An 18,892-nucleotide genomic window follows, 5' to 3' on the forward strand; every position below is an offset into this window, starting at 1 on the left:
ACCAATATATAAATGTATGTATGTATGTATGTATGTTTGCATATCTGCCTAAAACTTTCGACAGAGGCGACGGATTTTACCAAGATCAGTATCATTTTGACGTTCGACCTTTCACACGACAAATATCGAAAAATTGGCTAAAAACATTAATATCTTCACCTTCAACAGGGCATTTTTCAACAAGGGGGGGTCGCTTATTTGCCGATATTTTTTAAAGTCATCCTCTCCTTTCGATTGTCTAGCTTTAATTTAAACCTATGTCACTTCTGGTTTGGCGGTGGTTGTAACAGCAAAGACGCCAGGTTTTTTTCCCCCATTCTTTTCCTCCTTCGTGGTACGGGTTCAAGCCTGCCTTCCTACTACCACTTTTTTTTTTTTTTTTTGCTCAACATGCACATCCAAACACCTGGGCAACGCCGGGCGGAAATGCTAGTCTATATATCTATAAAAGTGAACGTGTCTGTGTGTCTGTGTGTGTCTGTCTTGCCTGTGTACATTTCCCTACGCAATAACTTTCTCAATTTTAAGTCTACAGACTCGAAATTTGATATACAGGGTCTGAGATTTGGGAAAATCTATGTGATCGGTTTTCAGCCAGAACTTTGGCTGTTAACAGGTTAAAGTTCAACGATTTGACCTTTGAAAACTCTATCAAACTCCTCCGACAATTTTGGGTCTAAACACTTGAAATTTTAGATATAGGTTCCGTGGACATGGATTTAACTTAATAACTTGATTTGAGACCAAAACAATAAATGTTAAGGGGTCATAATAGGGGCCAAAGTTAAAAAAATTGACAGTTTTTTTTGTTTTTATTTTTGCTCAGCATACACCTCCAAACATCTGGGCAACGCTGAGCACCCATGCTAGTATATCTATGAAAGTGAACATGTCTGTGTATCTGTGTCTCTGTGTACATTTCCCTACGCAATAACTCTCTCAATTTTAAATCTACAGACTCAAAATTTTATATACAGGTACTGAGATTTGGGAATATCTTTGTGATCGGTTTTCGGCCAGAACTTTGGCTGTTAAGGGGTCAAAGTTCAATGACTGGACCTTTGAGAACACTACCAAACTTCTCCGACAATTTTTGGTCTAAACACTTGAAATTTTAGATATAGGTTCCTTGGACATGGATCTAACTTAATAACTTGATTTAAGCCCAAAACAGTAAATCTTAAAGGTTCATAATAGGGGTCAAAGTTAAAAACAATTTGACCTCTGCAGTCTCTACCAAATTACTCGGACAATTTCTGGTCTAGACATTTGAAATTTTACATAAAGGGTATTCAGAGATAGGGCAAGCTTTTTAATCGGTTTGGGTCGAAAATTTTAGTTACCAATATATAAATGTATGTATGTATGTATGTTTGCATGTCTGCCTAAAACTTTCGACAGAGGCGACGGATTTTACCAAGATCAGTATCATTTTGACGTTCGACCTTTCAGACGACAAATATCGAAAAATTGGCTAAAAACATTAATATCTTCACCATCAACTGGGCACTTTTCTACAGGGGGGGTCGCTTTTTTCGCCGATATTTTCGAAAGTCATCCTCTCCTTTCGATTGTCTAGCCTTAATTAAAACCTACGTCACTTCCGGTTTAGTGGTGGTCGTAACAGCAAAGACGTCATGTTTTTTCCCCGTTCTTTTCCTCTTTTGCGGTACGGGTTTAAGCCTGCCTTCCTACTACCACTTTTTTTTCCTCAACATACACCTCCAAACACCTTGGAAACACCGGGCACCCATGCTAGTATCTATATATATAAAAGCGAAAATGTATGTGTGTATGTATGTACGCTTTTCCTCGATGTCCACAAATGACTTCTTTCAGAGAAGCGCTTGCTCACTTCACAACTTCTTAAAACTTTTTATATCATCTATAAATTGTAATATCTCAGAGTTATCCACGGAGCTCACCTGTCTATTTAATTTTATTGACTTTCAAACGTTAATTATTCGACATTTCCCCCATCGGCACGCGTTACATTCGGGTTTTCGGTATAAAAAAAGCGAAACTCGACTCTAATCACAGACCGCAAGTTTTATTAAAATAAATAAATTAACAATTCCCAAGGAATGTCAATCCAGCGCCTCCTTCCCAGCTATCTTCCTATTCCTGACAACCGCATCCCTAACCTTAACACCCCAACAGCTGACTGAGAGCGCCCCCATCGTACACACCCCTCCCCTCATCTCTCACATCCCCCTTTTACTTCTCTCCTTCAAAAGCTAACATATACCAGCCTGCTAGCGACTTATGTGACCTTGATACACCAAGTCATTCCACTGAATATGCTAAGATGTTAATAAATTAAACAAATAAATACAGAGCAGCAGGAAAAATAATAATAATAAAGAAAACAAAATAGACATAGAATATACAAAATTTAAAAAAAAGCTTACGCTAAAGCAACAAGTTATAAGCTAAAAAAGATAAATAAAATATATATATATATACAAAAATTTTTTATAAAAAAAGGAACAAAAAATATGTTAATTACCTAAAACAGGCCATACATAAACCCCTCCTTACATTTGCTCCGAGGCTCCACACAGCCATTCAATTTCCGCTCCATCATCTAGCATGCTTTGAATCGATCTGTCACGTCTAGCATTTGAAAAGGGAATTTTTTTTCCGAAATTATTATGGATATTGTCGCAGACATAACAAGTAAGACATTTGTATCTAATACAACTGAACAAATATATGTATATATAGACATATATGCATGTACTTATTGATTTGAAAATCGCCAGTTTTTTTCATCTTCTTCCAACAACGACTATATCTCAAGCCTAGCATTGTGATAGCCTTCTAAATCTCTACTATATACCTACCTATATCCCACACAATGCTTCAAGCAATCTACATATCAATTCTCTCTCTCTCTCTCTATATATATATATATATATATATATATATATATATATATATGTATATCTACTATCTATATATATAAATTCGTATTCCTGTCTGTTTGTTTGTTTGTTTGTTCACAATTTGATTAATATATACAAAAGGTGTCTTTAATCTTTCATTTATTTCTATATATAGTATGATACTTGGAAAAATATACAATTAAGAGATCACCTTATTTGTATATGACATTAAGAAAAATTGATTTTACTAAATAGCAGTATCTTAGTTAATGTTTTTAGCATGAGAATTATTTTAAGTATTCTATTTAAAATTGTTTTTTAATAAATTTCAAACAACAATTATATTGATAATATATTTAATTTAATTTTTTTTTGAATTAATATTTCCAACAGCGAACTTTTTTAAAACTTTTTTATTTAGAGTTATTTGCCACTAGATGCTATCCATAAAAAACCCAAACGTTTACCAAATGTCATTTGGTCATTTCATTAATTTCTAGCTGGAAAAATAATTCCGTGTAGATAGAAAAAAATGTTTGGCTTTTATTGTGTTTTGTAAATGTCAAAAAAAAAAAAAAAAATCACTTACGAATAAAACTGAAAAGATTTCATTTGTTTGTTTTATTTTATTGCTTGCAGCAATACAGAAATCGGTAAATTTTTACCACGTAATTCAGCGTCGTTTAATACCTAAAAAAATGACCGCACCCTCTAAATTCCACAATTTAGACTTCTTTTTCTTTTTACTTTGCGCTAATTTCATCGATTATAAACTTAATTTTCTCATCAAAAAGGTAACTTTATACGACGTGACCCAGCGGCGTTTAACCCCTAAGAAAATGGAGATCTACTTTTTTTCAACCTAATACATTTAAACAGCCTTTATAAATATTATTAGTTTGCAGAAGTGCAAATAAGTGCAAAAAAAAAAGAAATTTTGAAAAGAAAAAAAATAACATGCGAGAGGGGGATCACTTTTCTATATAAATTTAATGTAAAATGAGCACCCAATTTTTAGCCACCAAGCGTTCAACGAGGCATGTCACCTCTAGCATTTTTTTAAAGTTTGGCGATTGAGGGGGAAGGAAAAACTAGGGGGCGGGGATAATATTGGAAACATAAAATAACGATAAATTTAATTATTTTTTATGAGACCATTCTCTACATTCATCTAGCAATTTAATAAACAAAACAAACCCCAAAATATGACAAATTCAATTTTTAGGGGGAGGGGGTTACATTAGAAATATAAAACGACGTATAAAAAGCAAATCGAAAAGCCCCCCTCCTAAAAAAGCAAATCTAAAATTTCCTTTATTTACAAAAACAGCTAGTATATATATATATATATATATATATATATATATATATATATATATATATATATGTATGTATATCTACTATATATTTATATATATATATATATGTATATCTACTATATATATATGTATATCTACTATATATATATATATATATATATATATGTATATCTACTATATATATATATAGTAGATATATATATATATATATCTATGCTATATATATATCTATATATATAGTAGATATACATATACATACATATATTTAGTAGATATACATATATATATATATATAGTAGATATACATATATATATATATTTAGTAGATATATATATATATATATATGTAGTAGATAGTAATGCTTCAAGCAATCTACATATCAATTCTATATATATATATGTATATCTACTATATATATGTATATCTACTATATATATATATAGTAGATATATATATATCTATGCTATATATATATATATATATATATATATATATATATATATATACTGTTCCTTCTTATGAAACGGATTTTTAATTTGATTATAATTTGATTTTTAAATTATCAATCACATTACTATATATATATATATATATATATATATATATATATATATATATATATATATATATATTATAAAAAGCTGAACGTCTGTGTGTGTGTCTGGTCACGAATACGCTCCTATATGGTTAACTGTTATAGAAAACTGATTACATATAATGATAGAAGATGTATCGAGATACAGGAATGGGTATGTTTGATCTGGCATACCGATGATTCATTAAAATTGTGGGGTCTGCATACGCGCCTGGTCCACAAAGTGTAGTGTTATCATAGAACTACTTTCATACGCGTAACAAGGAAATCATGGCGTATGAATATTGATGTAAACCGCCTAATACATATCGTATTCGACAACATGGCGTAGACCTATACACACGTACTTTCAATCTCTCTTCCTATGTAAATATGTAATAAAGTTCTATATCAAATAAAACCACAACTTGGTTATCAATTACTTATAATAACAAACATAAATAAACGACACAAAGTATGGAAATAAAAATGTGAAAAAAACGTTTACAAATGTTTTTGATATAGATGTACAGAATAATACTTTGATAAGTATGTTTTAACTAAAATAGGGATGGTATAATAAAATTGGGGGGTCTGCGTTCGCGCCTGGCCTCCATAGAATAGAAATAGGCACAAACTTTAATAAAGACTTTTCATATCTAACTGCATAAGTATACTTTGATAATTATGTTTCAGTTTGAAGAAATATGGTATAAAATTATGGGGTGTTCGTTTGCGCCTGACCTCCATAGAATGTAAATATGTCACAAAGTTTAACAAGTTTTTTTAATATAGACCCACAGAATATTGTAATAAGTGTTTCGGTGTGAACAGGTATGGTATAATAAATTATGGGGTTTACCTATTTTATTTTTACTTTCATCATAGTTTGCTTTGGTTTTGATACCCCCAAATTCGAAGCTATCTCTTTACAATCCTTTCTTTTCATAACCTATCATACTTTCATAAATCAGAGTCCATTTTCTGTAGGCTTTTTTGAATCCAGTCAACGATGGGTACTTTTGCTAGTATATATATGCATATATATATGTATATGTATATGTATATATATATATATATATATATATATATATATATATGTATGTATGTATATCTATGTATATGTATGTATATCTATATATATGTATGTATATCTATATATATGTATGTATATATGTATATCTATATATATGTATATATATATATATATATATATATATATATACAATTTAAAGGTCATGAAAAACGATGTCACTTTTTGTATTTAATATTTTTATTGTTATTTTTTATATTTCAAGCGGACCTCCAGTCCTCCACTCTTGGAAGAAAAAGAAAACCGTTGAAAGAACTGGAGATTTGTAGCGTGGGCAGCTTTCATGCCTAGTAATGATGTCCGAATAAGTTCACGCGAATCATTTTAGCCGTTTGTGGAAGAAGATTGTGTGTTTTAATATTTTTTTGATGTTGCAACGTAAAAGCGTTTAATTCCAACGGCAAAAATGAGACGCAATTTATTTCAATATGAATAATGGAATAAAAATGAAATTGTTAAACGGTAAAAATAATGTAATTATTAGTTATGAATAATAATAATAATAATAATAATAATAATAATAATAATAATAATAATAATAATAATAATAATAATAATAATAATAATAATAAAACTACTGAAGAGGGCAGAGTTAGAGACAATTTCGGCTTTTTAATGGTTAGTAAATTTCGTCTCTCCCTCAATAAAGATGGGAAGAACATAGATAAATGAATAAATAAATAAATAAATAAATGAATAATAATAATAATAATAATAATAATAATAATAATAATAATAATAATAATAATAATAATAATAATGAAATCAATAAAATTAATATTATTTAATAATTAAATGAGAATACAAATAGTCTCAGTTCTGAAGGAAAATTGTCACAATCTCGAAGGAATTCTCATACACAGACCGAGGAAAATATCAGAGCAGGTACTTAAATGTATGTGCTTTGGGCTCGAAAGTCGCTCCGTGTGTATTGATAATAAAGAAAATATTTATTAAATATTCATAATAATAATAATAATAATAATAATAATAATAATAATAATAATAATAATAATAGTAGTAGTAGTATAAATAATAATATTTTTATTTAAACCATAGACCAATAGTAGCTTTTACATAAAAAACATATGCATAAGGGTACAGATATATATATATATATATATATATATATATGCATGCACAATTAACACCCATATATACGCATACATACCAATACACAGTCATATTTAACAACCATATGTATATAATATATGCACCCCCCATACATATAATGCATATATAAATAATAATATGCATAAACAGAAATGCATGCATGCACACACATACACGCATATATATCCATACACAAGTATATGCATACAATGACATGTACAGGTCCAGGTATGCATACGTGCACCCATATGCATACATACATGCATGCACACATACCCATATGCGCACATGTACACACATACTATATATACACATAAGCACATACACATGAATATATATATATATGATGATTGCAACGTCTTGTCAGACGAGTGCCACTCCCTCAGTCACTGAAAGTCCATGAGGCCGAAGATAACCTTTTTTTTTTGTCCTGCCAGCGAATCCACACGCTCAAGCAGACATGACAGTAAAGACGGTCCTTGGCATTCATACATATATATACATATATACACATACGTACACATACATACCCATAAACATACACACATGCACACATCCATACATACATACATACACAATATATATAACACATACATACAAACATATACATACACACATGCACACATATACATACATATGCATACACATATATACAAACATATACAAATACATACACACATATACATACATATTCACATACAAATGCGTACACATGTATACACATGAAGTTACCCACATACATATATATGCACCCATATGCACACACATATATGCACCCATACGCATACATATATGTGCATAAATACATATACATATATACATACATACGCACAAATATATATATATATACATATACACATACAAACACACATAAACATATATACACAATAAATAAATAAATAAAAATATATACACACATACATATATACATACATATATAAATAGATACATATATTAACATACATACATACATACATACATATATAGAATGATGGAAAATCAATTATTACATGCTTCCAGCATTTCAGGCTACACGCGTGACAATTTTTCCATCGCCACGGACAATTTTTTATAGCCAAATGCCTAAGGAAGTATCTATATAAAGATGATGTTACAGAGTTTTAGCTTTGTACGACAGCTAAGTCTCTCTCTCGGTTCAAAATGTTGAGATCCAGCAACAAGCATGAGCAAGATAGCCAGCAACAAATCAAAACTGCAGACCAGCTTAATGCGGGTACTGGTGTCCCGCTTTATGCTTTTGTTTTTTTGTAATTTTTTTTAATTATTACATATTACATATTACATATATATATATATATATATATATATATATATATATATATATATATATATATATATATATATACATACATACATACATATATGACATGCACATATATACCCATTTATACATATACATACATATACAAATATATAAACATAAAAAAAATACAAGAGCATGTAAGGCAGCACAAAGATGTGCACATCAGCATAATTATGCATTACATGAACAGGAACGTACATACACACATATATATATACATATATATAAAAAATATAAAACCACATATGTAGAGATATATGCATACACATCCCCATATAAACACATACATACATATATAGGCGCATATGCACATACTTATTTAGTCAAACACAAATATCAATTACTATTTAAAGACATGTATAAAATAAAGTGAGTGAATAAGTAGGGATATGAAGTTAACGATGTAAACATAGATGTAAACATATATATATATATATATATATATATATATATATATATATATATATATATATATATATGAAAATGGTGTATATATAGTAAAATGGTGCAGGTTAGGTATAACGAAAATAATAGTAATAATGATGATAATAATAATAACAGTAATAATAATAAAAATAATAATGAAGATAAATAAAGTAATAATATATATTTAACACAATTACCTACTCATACATAAATACTTATACGTATGTATTAACCTGTTCTTGTTCTATATTGATTTCAATATGTATATTACATCTTTTCGTTTTATTGCTAACACATGCATTATTCTCTTGTTATTCTTATTATTACTTTATCTATCTTCATTATTATTTTTATTATTATTACTGTTGTTGTTATTATTATTATTATTATCATTATTACTACTATTATTTTCGTTATACCTAACCTGCACCATTTTACTATATATACACCATCTTCCTATATATATATATATATATATATATATATATATATATATATATATATATATATATGTTTACATGTATATTTACATCGTTAACTTCATATCCCTACTTATTCACTCACTTTATGTTATACATGTCTTTAAATAGTAATTTATATTTGTGCTTGACTATATAAGTATGCGCATATACGCCTATACATATATCTGTACATATATAGTTTTATATTTTTTATATATATGTATATATATATGTGTGTATGTACGTTCCTCTCCATGTAGTGCATAATTATGTTGATGTGCACATCTTTGTGCTGCCTTACATGCTCTTGTATTTTTTTTATGTTTATATATTTGTATATGTATGTATATCTATATATGTGTATCTATGTGTATGTGTATTTGTATATTCTATATGTATGCATATATATATATGTATGCATATATATATATATATATATATATATATATATATATATATATAAGTAGGTTGTAGTTTGCTTGAAGCATTGTTGAAGAAAATTATAAGGTAAAATTAAAAGCCAAGAACAATGCGAGATTTTTTTTTTATATAGAGTAAAATTAAATGCAAACATAAGAAATAAAGTTCTTTTTTTTGTTGTTTGTTTTTTCTTTTTCACACAAATTTTAACTCTAAACAACAGTAATTTTTTTTTTCTGTTGTATTCAATGGTGATATAAATCTCAATATATTTCAGACTTATTAGTCCATTTTCAAGAGAAGACAGCGATAAGGGCAGAGAATTTTGCGTTATATCACAGGAATCTTATAACAACCTTGCTATAGAGCATCTTTCCAATACCGACCTTTACACCCCAGCACATAATATCACTGCTGCTCGTATTGAGAACAACATTAACAAGACATGGTTTCAAATTTGTTTTAAAAGAAATCTCCCAAAACAACACAGACTAAATTTTATTACTAAATACAGCAAATTACCTACCTTTTATCACCTTATTAAAACCCACAAAAATAGCACACACACAGATCAGACCCATTGTTTCAAGCGTTAACGGTCCCCTTTATAAAATCTCTTGGTTAATATCCCGCCTACTTAAACCTCTACTCTCTACCTTCCCAGCCCATGTTAGTAGTTCCAACCAAGTTATTAACAGACTCAACGATCTACCACACCATCTACTCAAACTATACAGATACCCATTTAGCCTAGACGTCGTTTCTTTATACACCTCCATTCCTGCCCATCCAGCCATTAATCTCATGGCAGACATTATAGCATCTAAAAACCCACAATGCTTCGGAATTACTCCAGGAGATCTCTTACAACTCCTCCGTATTATAGTAGACAACACTTACTTTACTTTCCTACAAAACACGTTCAAACAAGTATCTGGACTACCCATGGGCTCCAGTCTATCCGGTATTCTTGCCATTGCTTATATGGACAAACTCGAAAGACACACCCTTAGTACCTGCTATTCTTATCTCCTTTTTACTAGATATATCGATGACATTTTAATTATCACATACTCCCGCGAAGAAGCTATTAACATTTTCCACAAATTCAATAACGCCGACCCAAACTTAAAATTTACTATAGAACACCCAGACTCTTCGGAATCCCTTTCTCTACTTGATTTTAAAATACAAATAAAAAAAAATGGTGCCATATGCACTGAATTCTGCAGAAAACCCGCCAGCAAACGCCTCTTCGTACATTTCAAATCTGCGCTACCTCTCAAGGACAAACTAAACTACGCACATGCCGAAATCTCACGCATACAAGACAAATGCACTAACATCTCCGACAAACATACACACACTAACAATTTCCTACAGACCCTCTCACTAAACGGCTACCCTAATACGATCCTATCCTCACTTAAAAAGAAAAAACGCAACACCCGACCCTTCTCTAACAATTGTTTTCTAAAACTACCCTTCCTCAGTGACAAAATCTCATCTTCAATCCGAAAAGCCATCCGCAGCGAGGGGCTCAACATTCAACTCATCCACACTGGATCTACTTTAAGACAACAGCTCAACCGAAAACATCCATCGCATACACCTTCCCCTTGTTCACTCTCTAATTGCCCAATATCACACACAGGTTTATGCTTTAAGAACCACGTTGTTTACGACCTACAATGCGCTAAATGCAGTGCATCTTACATCGGAAGCACTACCAGATTGCTTCATCACCGCATTAAAGAGCACTTAAACACTACTGCTTCGTCGTTCTATAAACATATTCGCACTTGCATTAATTCAGAACCAGATTTTCACATCAACATTCTTGCTTCTTCAAGAAACGTAGGTCAACTTCGTATCCTCGAATCTTTAATTATTTCAAAAAATACTCCCACACTAAACAATAGACTGGAATTGAGCTCCGCTTTTATAATATAAGTTTAAAACATAAGAAAAACAATAATTTAAAAAAAAAAAAAAAAAAAAACCTTGCTTGAATAGTCATCTCCCTTGATTCACAAACGCAACAAGTATTTCAAACATCAACTGATTTATGTTAACGTTCTCCTAACGTCATTTTTTGTTCTATATTTCGCGGTATCACGTGGCAAACTCGGCGGCTACTTTTCCAATTTTGAACACTCTTCCGCTGTCTTCTCTTGAAAATGGACTAATAAGTCTGAAATATATTGAGATTTATATCACCATTGAATACAACAGAAAAAAAAAAATTACTGTTGTTTAGAGTTAAAATTTGTGTGAAAAAGAAAAAACAAACAACAAAAAAAAGAACTTTATTTCTTATGTTTGCATTTAATTTTACTCTATATAAAAAAAAAAAATCTCGCATTGTTCTTGGCTTTTAATTTTACCTTATATATATATATATATATATATATATATATATATATATATATATATATATATATATATATATATGTGCATATGGGTATGTGTGCATGCATATGATGCATGTATGCATACCTGGGCCTGTACACGTCATTATATGCATATACTTGTGTATGGGTATATATGCGTGTATGTATGAGCATGCATGCATTTCTGTTTATGCATATTATTATTTATATATGCATTATATGTAGGGAGGTATATATTATATACATATGGTCGTTGAATATGACTGTGTATTGGTATGTATGCGTATATATGGGTGTTAATTGTGCATGCATATATATCTGTACTCTTATGCATATGTTTTTTATGTAAAATCTACTATTGGTCTACGGTTTAAATATAAATATTATTATATATACAATTATTATTATAATTATTATTAATATTTTATAAATATTGTCTTTATTATCAATACACACAGAGTGACTTTCGAGCCAAAAGCGCATACATTTAAGTACCTGCTCTGATATTATCCTCGGTCTGTGTATGAGAATTCCTTCGGGACTGAGACAATTTTCCTTCAGGACCGAGACTATTTGTATTCTCATTTAATTATTAACTAATATTGATTTATTATTATTATTATTATTATTATTATTATTATTATTATTATTATTATTATTATTATTATTATTCATTTATTTATCTATGTTCTTCCCATCTTTATTGAGAGGGAGACCGAATCTACTCACCATAAAAAAGTCGACATTGCCTCTAACTCTGCCCTCTTCAGTAATTTTATTATTATTATTATTATTATTATTATTATTATTATTAGTTTTATGTCTTACTAACCATTAAAAAAGCCGACATTGTCTCTAATTCTGCCCCCTTCAGTAGTTTTATTATTATTATTATTATTATTATTATTATTATTATTATTATTATTATTATTATTCATAACTAATAATTACATTATTTTTACCGTTTAACAATTTCATTTCTATTCCATTATACATATTGAAATCAATCGCGTCACATTGCTGCCGTTTGAATTAAACGCTTTTACGTTGCAACATTAAAAAAATATTAAAAAAACAAAATCTTCCACAAACGGCTAAAATGATTCACGTGAACTTTTTCGAACATGATTGCTAGGAATGAACAGTTTAAAAAAATCATTGAAAATTTTATATCTATATCATAATAATTGCTAGATGAAAGATAATGTTTTTAAAGTGCCACAAAATGTACATTACATAAAATAAATCCAAGATAATCTTTTGATTCAATTTAAATTAAATTTTTATATCTTACTTTGTAAAATTTATAAAAGTGCACTTTGAAGATAAATAAATTTCAAATTGAATCTTGTACCTTTATTTTTAAAGCCTATAGTAAAAACATTTTGTGTAACAATTTTCATGCCTTGGATGAAATGCTTTTCTAACTTGTATCTATCCTTTTTAAGATTATATTTTATTTAATTTATTAATTTGGATTTTAAAAAATGAATGTGGGTTTGCATGTATTTCTCCCCACAAAACAACCCTTTTTGCAACCCCCTCTTTGTATTATTACGGGTCTGATTATTCTCTCTTTTTCAGTTTGTATTTCTCCATAACTCATTTTTGCAACCCCCTCTTTGTAATACAGGTCTGAATAATAAGAAAATCTGAATTTTTTTTAGCAAAAACTTTAACATAACTTTTTTAGATTAAATATTTTTTAACTCCTTTCAGAATAGAAAATCTTTAAAATTTAATAAGGAACATATTTCATATAGGTTTCATTAACAAATATTCAGTACATAACGAGAAAAAAAGAGATGAAAATTTCAAAAGGATTGTATAACTGGTTACGGTCAATAGTAGTCCTTGCCAGCGAAAAACTTTGTTATTGTTATTCTATTATTATTATTTAAAAACTTTTGTGTCCTGCTCTTTTGCGCGATGACTAATATATATATGTATGTATATATTTATATATATATATGTGTGTGTGTGTATATATATATATATATGTATATATATATGTATATATCTATAACTATATGTATATATATATGTAGTTATATATATATGTATATATATGTTTATATATATATGTATATATATGTAGTTATATATATATGTGTATATATATGTATATATATATGTATGCATATGTATATATATATATATGTATATGTATAACTACTTAATTTACTCACATAAATGTATATATATATGTATGCATATGTATATATATATGTATGCAATGTATATATATATATATGTATATATATGTACATATATATATGTGTATATAGACATCTCTATATGTATATATATGTGTATATATGTGTGTATATATATGTATATATATATATGTTTATATATATGCATATATATATTTATATATGTATATATATATATGCATATATGTATACATATGTATATGTATATATATATTTATATATATATGTATATATACATATATATATACATATATATACACATATATATACATATATATACACACATATATATACATATATATACACACATATATATACATATATATACACACACATATATACATATATATACATATATATACACACATATATGGTGACTGCCACTTCTTTACAGAAGACGGCCAACCCTCATGATACGATGGCGTGTGAGTGAGTCCGCATATGATTCCACATAGCCCCACCCGGCCTGCACAGTTTGCCACATATTCTGCAGGATAACCTTGTTGGTGACCGCCCCCATCCCTCCCGTGCTCCCAGTTCATGTCCCGCGTGCGTAGTTCCATGACTCTTGAGGCCTGCCTTTGACAGGCACACCCTGCCGCATATCCCGCACGAGTACGCGGGGTCGAGATCAAAGTCCTCTGTATCCTCTCGCTTTCGTAAGGCTCGCTTTATAGTGGCGTGCTCAACTCTCAAAACCTCAAAATTCTCACATCCCGCGTAGACATAGCGCCTCCAACTTTCCCGGTCTTCAGCTATTTCTTCCCACCTTGTTATTTCTATGCCAAGTGCCCGCAGGTTTCCCTTAACTACATCTTTGTACCTTTTCCGAGGTTTGTGATTGGGTCGTTTGCCACATTCAAGCTCCCCATAGAACAATTGCTTAGGTATCCTATAATCCTCCATTCTCACTACGTGACCCGCCCATCGAGTCTGGTTTCGAAAGACTCGAGCCTCTATGCTGAATGTGCTCGCCTTCTTGAGCACCTCTTCATCGGACAAGAGAGCTTGTTTGGTGACATTAAATATCCTGCGTAGGCATTTCTGGTGGAATCTTTCCAGAGCCTTGATATAACAGTGATATGTCGTCCATGTTTCCGAGGCATATAGGAGGACAGGTAGTACACAAGTCTCGTATACCTTTATCTTTGTTTTGAAGGTCAGGGCTTTGTCTGCCCACACTCGTTTTTCGAGATTACCAAAGGCCTTACTTGCCTTATTGATCCTTCCTAAGATTTCCTTATCGAGGGTTCCATCGCTCGATATAGTACTGCCAAGATATACAAAGTCATCAACGGTGCCCAGTTTTGTTCCATTTACACAGATGACCGGTTCCTCGTAGCGGCTGTTTGGAGCTGGGGTGAACATTACCTTCATTTTCTCCAGGCTAATTGTGAGGCCAAAGGCAGTGCAAGCCCTGGAGAAGCGGTCCATGATGCCCTGCATATCTTCTGCCGTGTGTGCGACGAAGTCTACATCGTCAGCATACAGCAGCTCCCTGACAAGTGAGTGAAATGTTTTCGATCTGGCCCTGAAACGAGTAAGGTTGAATAACTTGCCTGTTGTCCGAAATCGAAAGAGCACTCCCGTTTCACAGTTTCTAAATGCGAACACGAGTGTTGTTGCGAAATAGATTGAGAACAAGGTTGGAGCTAGAATATCTCCCTGTTTAACCCCGTTGTCGATGGCAATGCCCTCTGAAACTGTGCCGTTTAGCTGGAGACGCGCTTTCATGTTTTCATGCAGTTGTCTGATCATATTTACGAAACCAGGTGGACATCCATGTTTCCCCAATATAATCCACAGGGCAGTTCGGTTTACAGTGTCGAAGGCTTTTTTCAGATCTACAAATACCTGGTATAGAGCTAGCCTTTGTTCTTTGCATTTTTCCTGTATCTGACGGACTGAGAAGATCATGTCCATTGTGCCACGCCCGGGTCTGAACCCACTTTGGGCTTCGGGCAGTACTGAGGGGCAAATATATTCATTTAGTCTGTTTAGTAGGAGTCTGGCAAATACTTTACTGACTACCTCCAACAGACTTATACCCCTGTAGTTCCCACATAGGACTTTTTGTCCTTTTCCCTTATACAGTGGGATTAGTATCGCGTCGATCCAATCTTGGAGTACAGGAGACCCAGACCAAACCTTGGATATCAATCGGTGTACTTCAGCTGTAATTTGATTGCCCCCATATCGGAGAATCTCGACAGGAATGCCGTCCAGCCCCGGCAACTTTCCCGTATTTATCTCGCTAATAGCTTTGCTGATATCATGTTGAGTCGGGTGAGCCAGCATCTTTTGTCTGATTTCCTGCTGTGGCAGATTCCTGATGACTTCCTCATCAATAGTTGAGGGGTTGTCGAACAGATCTCTGAAGTGTTCTGTCCATGATTTTGTCCGGGCTCCTATTTAGCGACGCCCCATCCTTTGATCTGAGGGGCACCATCACTGAGGATTGAGGCCCAAATACCTGTCTGATAAGGTGGTACATAGTTTTTGCATCTTTGCTATCAAACGCCAGTTGCACCTGGTTGGATATATTCTTCCACCATTTATTCTTCATGCTTCGTATGTTGCGTTGTAGCGATGCTTTCGCTTCCTTGAACTCCTGCTTTAGTCTCGGCCGGTCCCTTTTGGGCGCTCCGAGCATTTTCTGGAGTGCGTTATTTTTTTGCTCTATAAGTTCATTGATTATGGCATCATTTTCGTCGAACCAGTCTTGATTCTTTTGTTTCACGACACCTAGTACTTCACAGCTGACATTGTGTACGGTCGACTTAAATTTCTCCCATGAACCATCGTAGTCCGCACTTCCGAGAGCGACTTGTAGGTCTTTCTGCACGGCCTTGGACTTTAGCTTACCTGTGGCTAGTCTTTTGGGTGGCTGCGCACCTTGTGACCGGAATCTCCTCCTAATGTGGAGTTTCAGCTTGGCTCTAAAAAGCATGTGATCCATTCCACAGTCCGCACCCCTCATCATGCGAACCTTGCAGACATCCTGAATGTCTCTTCTTCTGGTGATAACATAGTCCAGGATATGACCGTGTCCAGAGCGAGGATGAAACCATGTCGCTTTATGGGCGGCCTTTTGCTGTGAGAACGTATTGCATATCACCAGCTCAAATTCAGAGCAAAGCTGTAAGAGGTGAAGTCCATTCCTATTCGTCTTACCCGTACCATATTTTCCCAATGGTGACCAAATCTCATGGTCATTTCCCACTCTACAATTGAAATCCCCCAGCAGTATTATTTTATCCGCTTTCGGGGTTGAACATAGGGCTGCTCGTAACTCCTGGTAAAATGTAATGGTGTCTTTTTCGTCCCTGCAGAGCGTGGGAGCGTAGATGGAATATACGCTACCGAAACGATTTCTCCGTATGGGTGCTCTAAGGTACATAATCCTATCAGACAGCGCGCATGGCTGTTCTAATCCTTTAACTAGTTCGGTTCGGATGGCAAACCCCACCCACCAACCCTCCTTTCCCCCTCCGGTTTTCCCTTCCAGAAGAAAGTGTATCCACCTCCCACTTCGGTTAGCTGATCTTCACCACTCAGGCGGGTTTCCGCCAGAGCAGCGATATCAATCCTATACTGCTTAAGTTCCTTCGCGACGATAGCCGTTCGTCACTCAGGGTTAGAAGAAAAAATATCGTGGTCAATAAGTGTTCGGACGTTCCAGGTCGATATCATGAGTCTTTGTTTGTTCTTTTGGGTATTTTTTCTGCTTTAAGGAACAGCCGCCAACCGCAGTAAGCTGGCCAGCTCGGAGATGAACAGGCAATTTTTGGGTCACCTTTTCTAGACCCCTCCCTATAGAGAGGGTGAGCAGTGCTGTCCTCAAAAGGGCTGCTCAGACACTCAAGACCTCGCCGAGGCAAGCTGCTGTTCATTCAACTAAACAATGACGTTAGATGGGTCGAGAGTCGCACACGTGTGGAGTCATGACTGTCCACTTCCAGCTTGTTAGGCCTGTGGACGTCGCCATTTGTCAATCGCCATGTGACTTTGTAGAGGGTTGTCTGTACAGAAGATTACCGTGTTTTACGCTTGTACAACACGTAGAACATGCTCTTTCTCCACTAAGCCAACAACCAGTGACAGGCTAAGCAAGATGACTGATTGGTGGAGTGGAGTGCAGGTTTACTTTCAGAGTGTCCTTCTCCTAGACAGATGGCCTAACAAGACCTATGGGTCCATCTCTCCGGGTGGGCTTAACCAGCGCCTGGGCACCAAGCCAGGGATTTCTACCGCCCCGCACGGCAAAATTTTTTTTATTTATTTTTTTTTTATTTACACATATACACATATGTATATATATGCAATGGTGCTAGTTGGCCGTTGACCCCCCAAAGAAGGGTTCATCCGCCCTTTGAAAGGTCTTGTTTTTAATCCTTCAGAGAGATTAGCCACCCTCCTCACCAGACAAGCTGGTGGGGGAACCGGTTTAGTCGCCGGTGGCCCGACCATGTGGCAGGTAGTACTGGGTTACATGGTACCAGTAGCATATAGCATGACCTGACTGAATACACACATATATACATATATATATACATATCTATATATACATATATATATATGTACATATATATATGATGATGATTGCAACGTCTTGTCAGACGAGTGCCACTCCCTCAGACATTTAAAATCCATGAGCCCAAATG

The sequence above is a fragment of the Euprymna scolopes genome, chromosome 22 (assembly GCF_053919585.1).
Source record: "Euprymna scolopes isolate OS-2025 chromosome 22, ASM5391958v1, whole genome shotgun sequence".
Classification (NCBI taxonomy): domain Eukaryota; kingdom Metazoa; phylum Mollusca; class Cephalopoda; order Sepiida; family Sepiolidae; genus Euprymna; species Euprymna scolopes.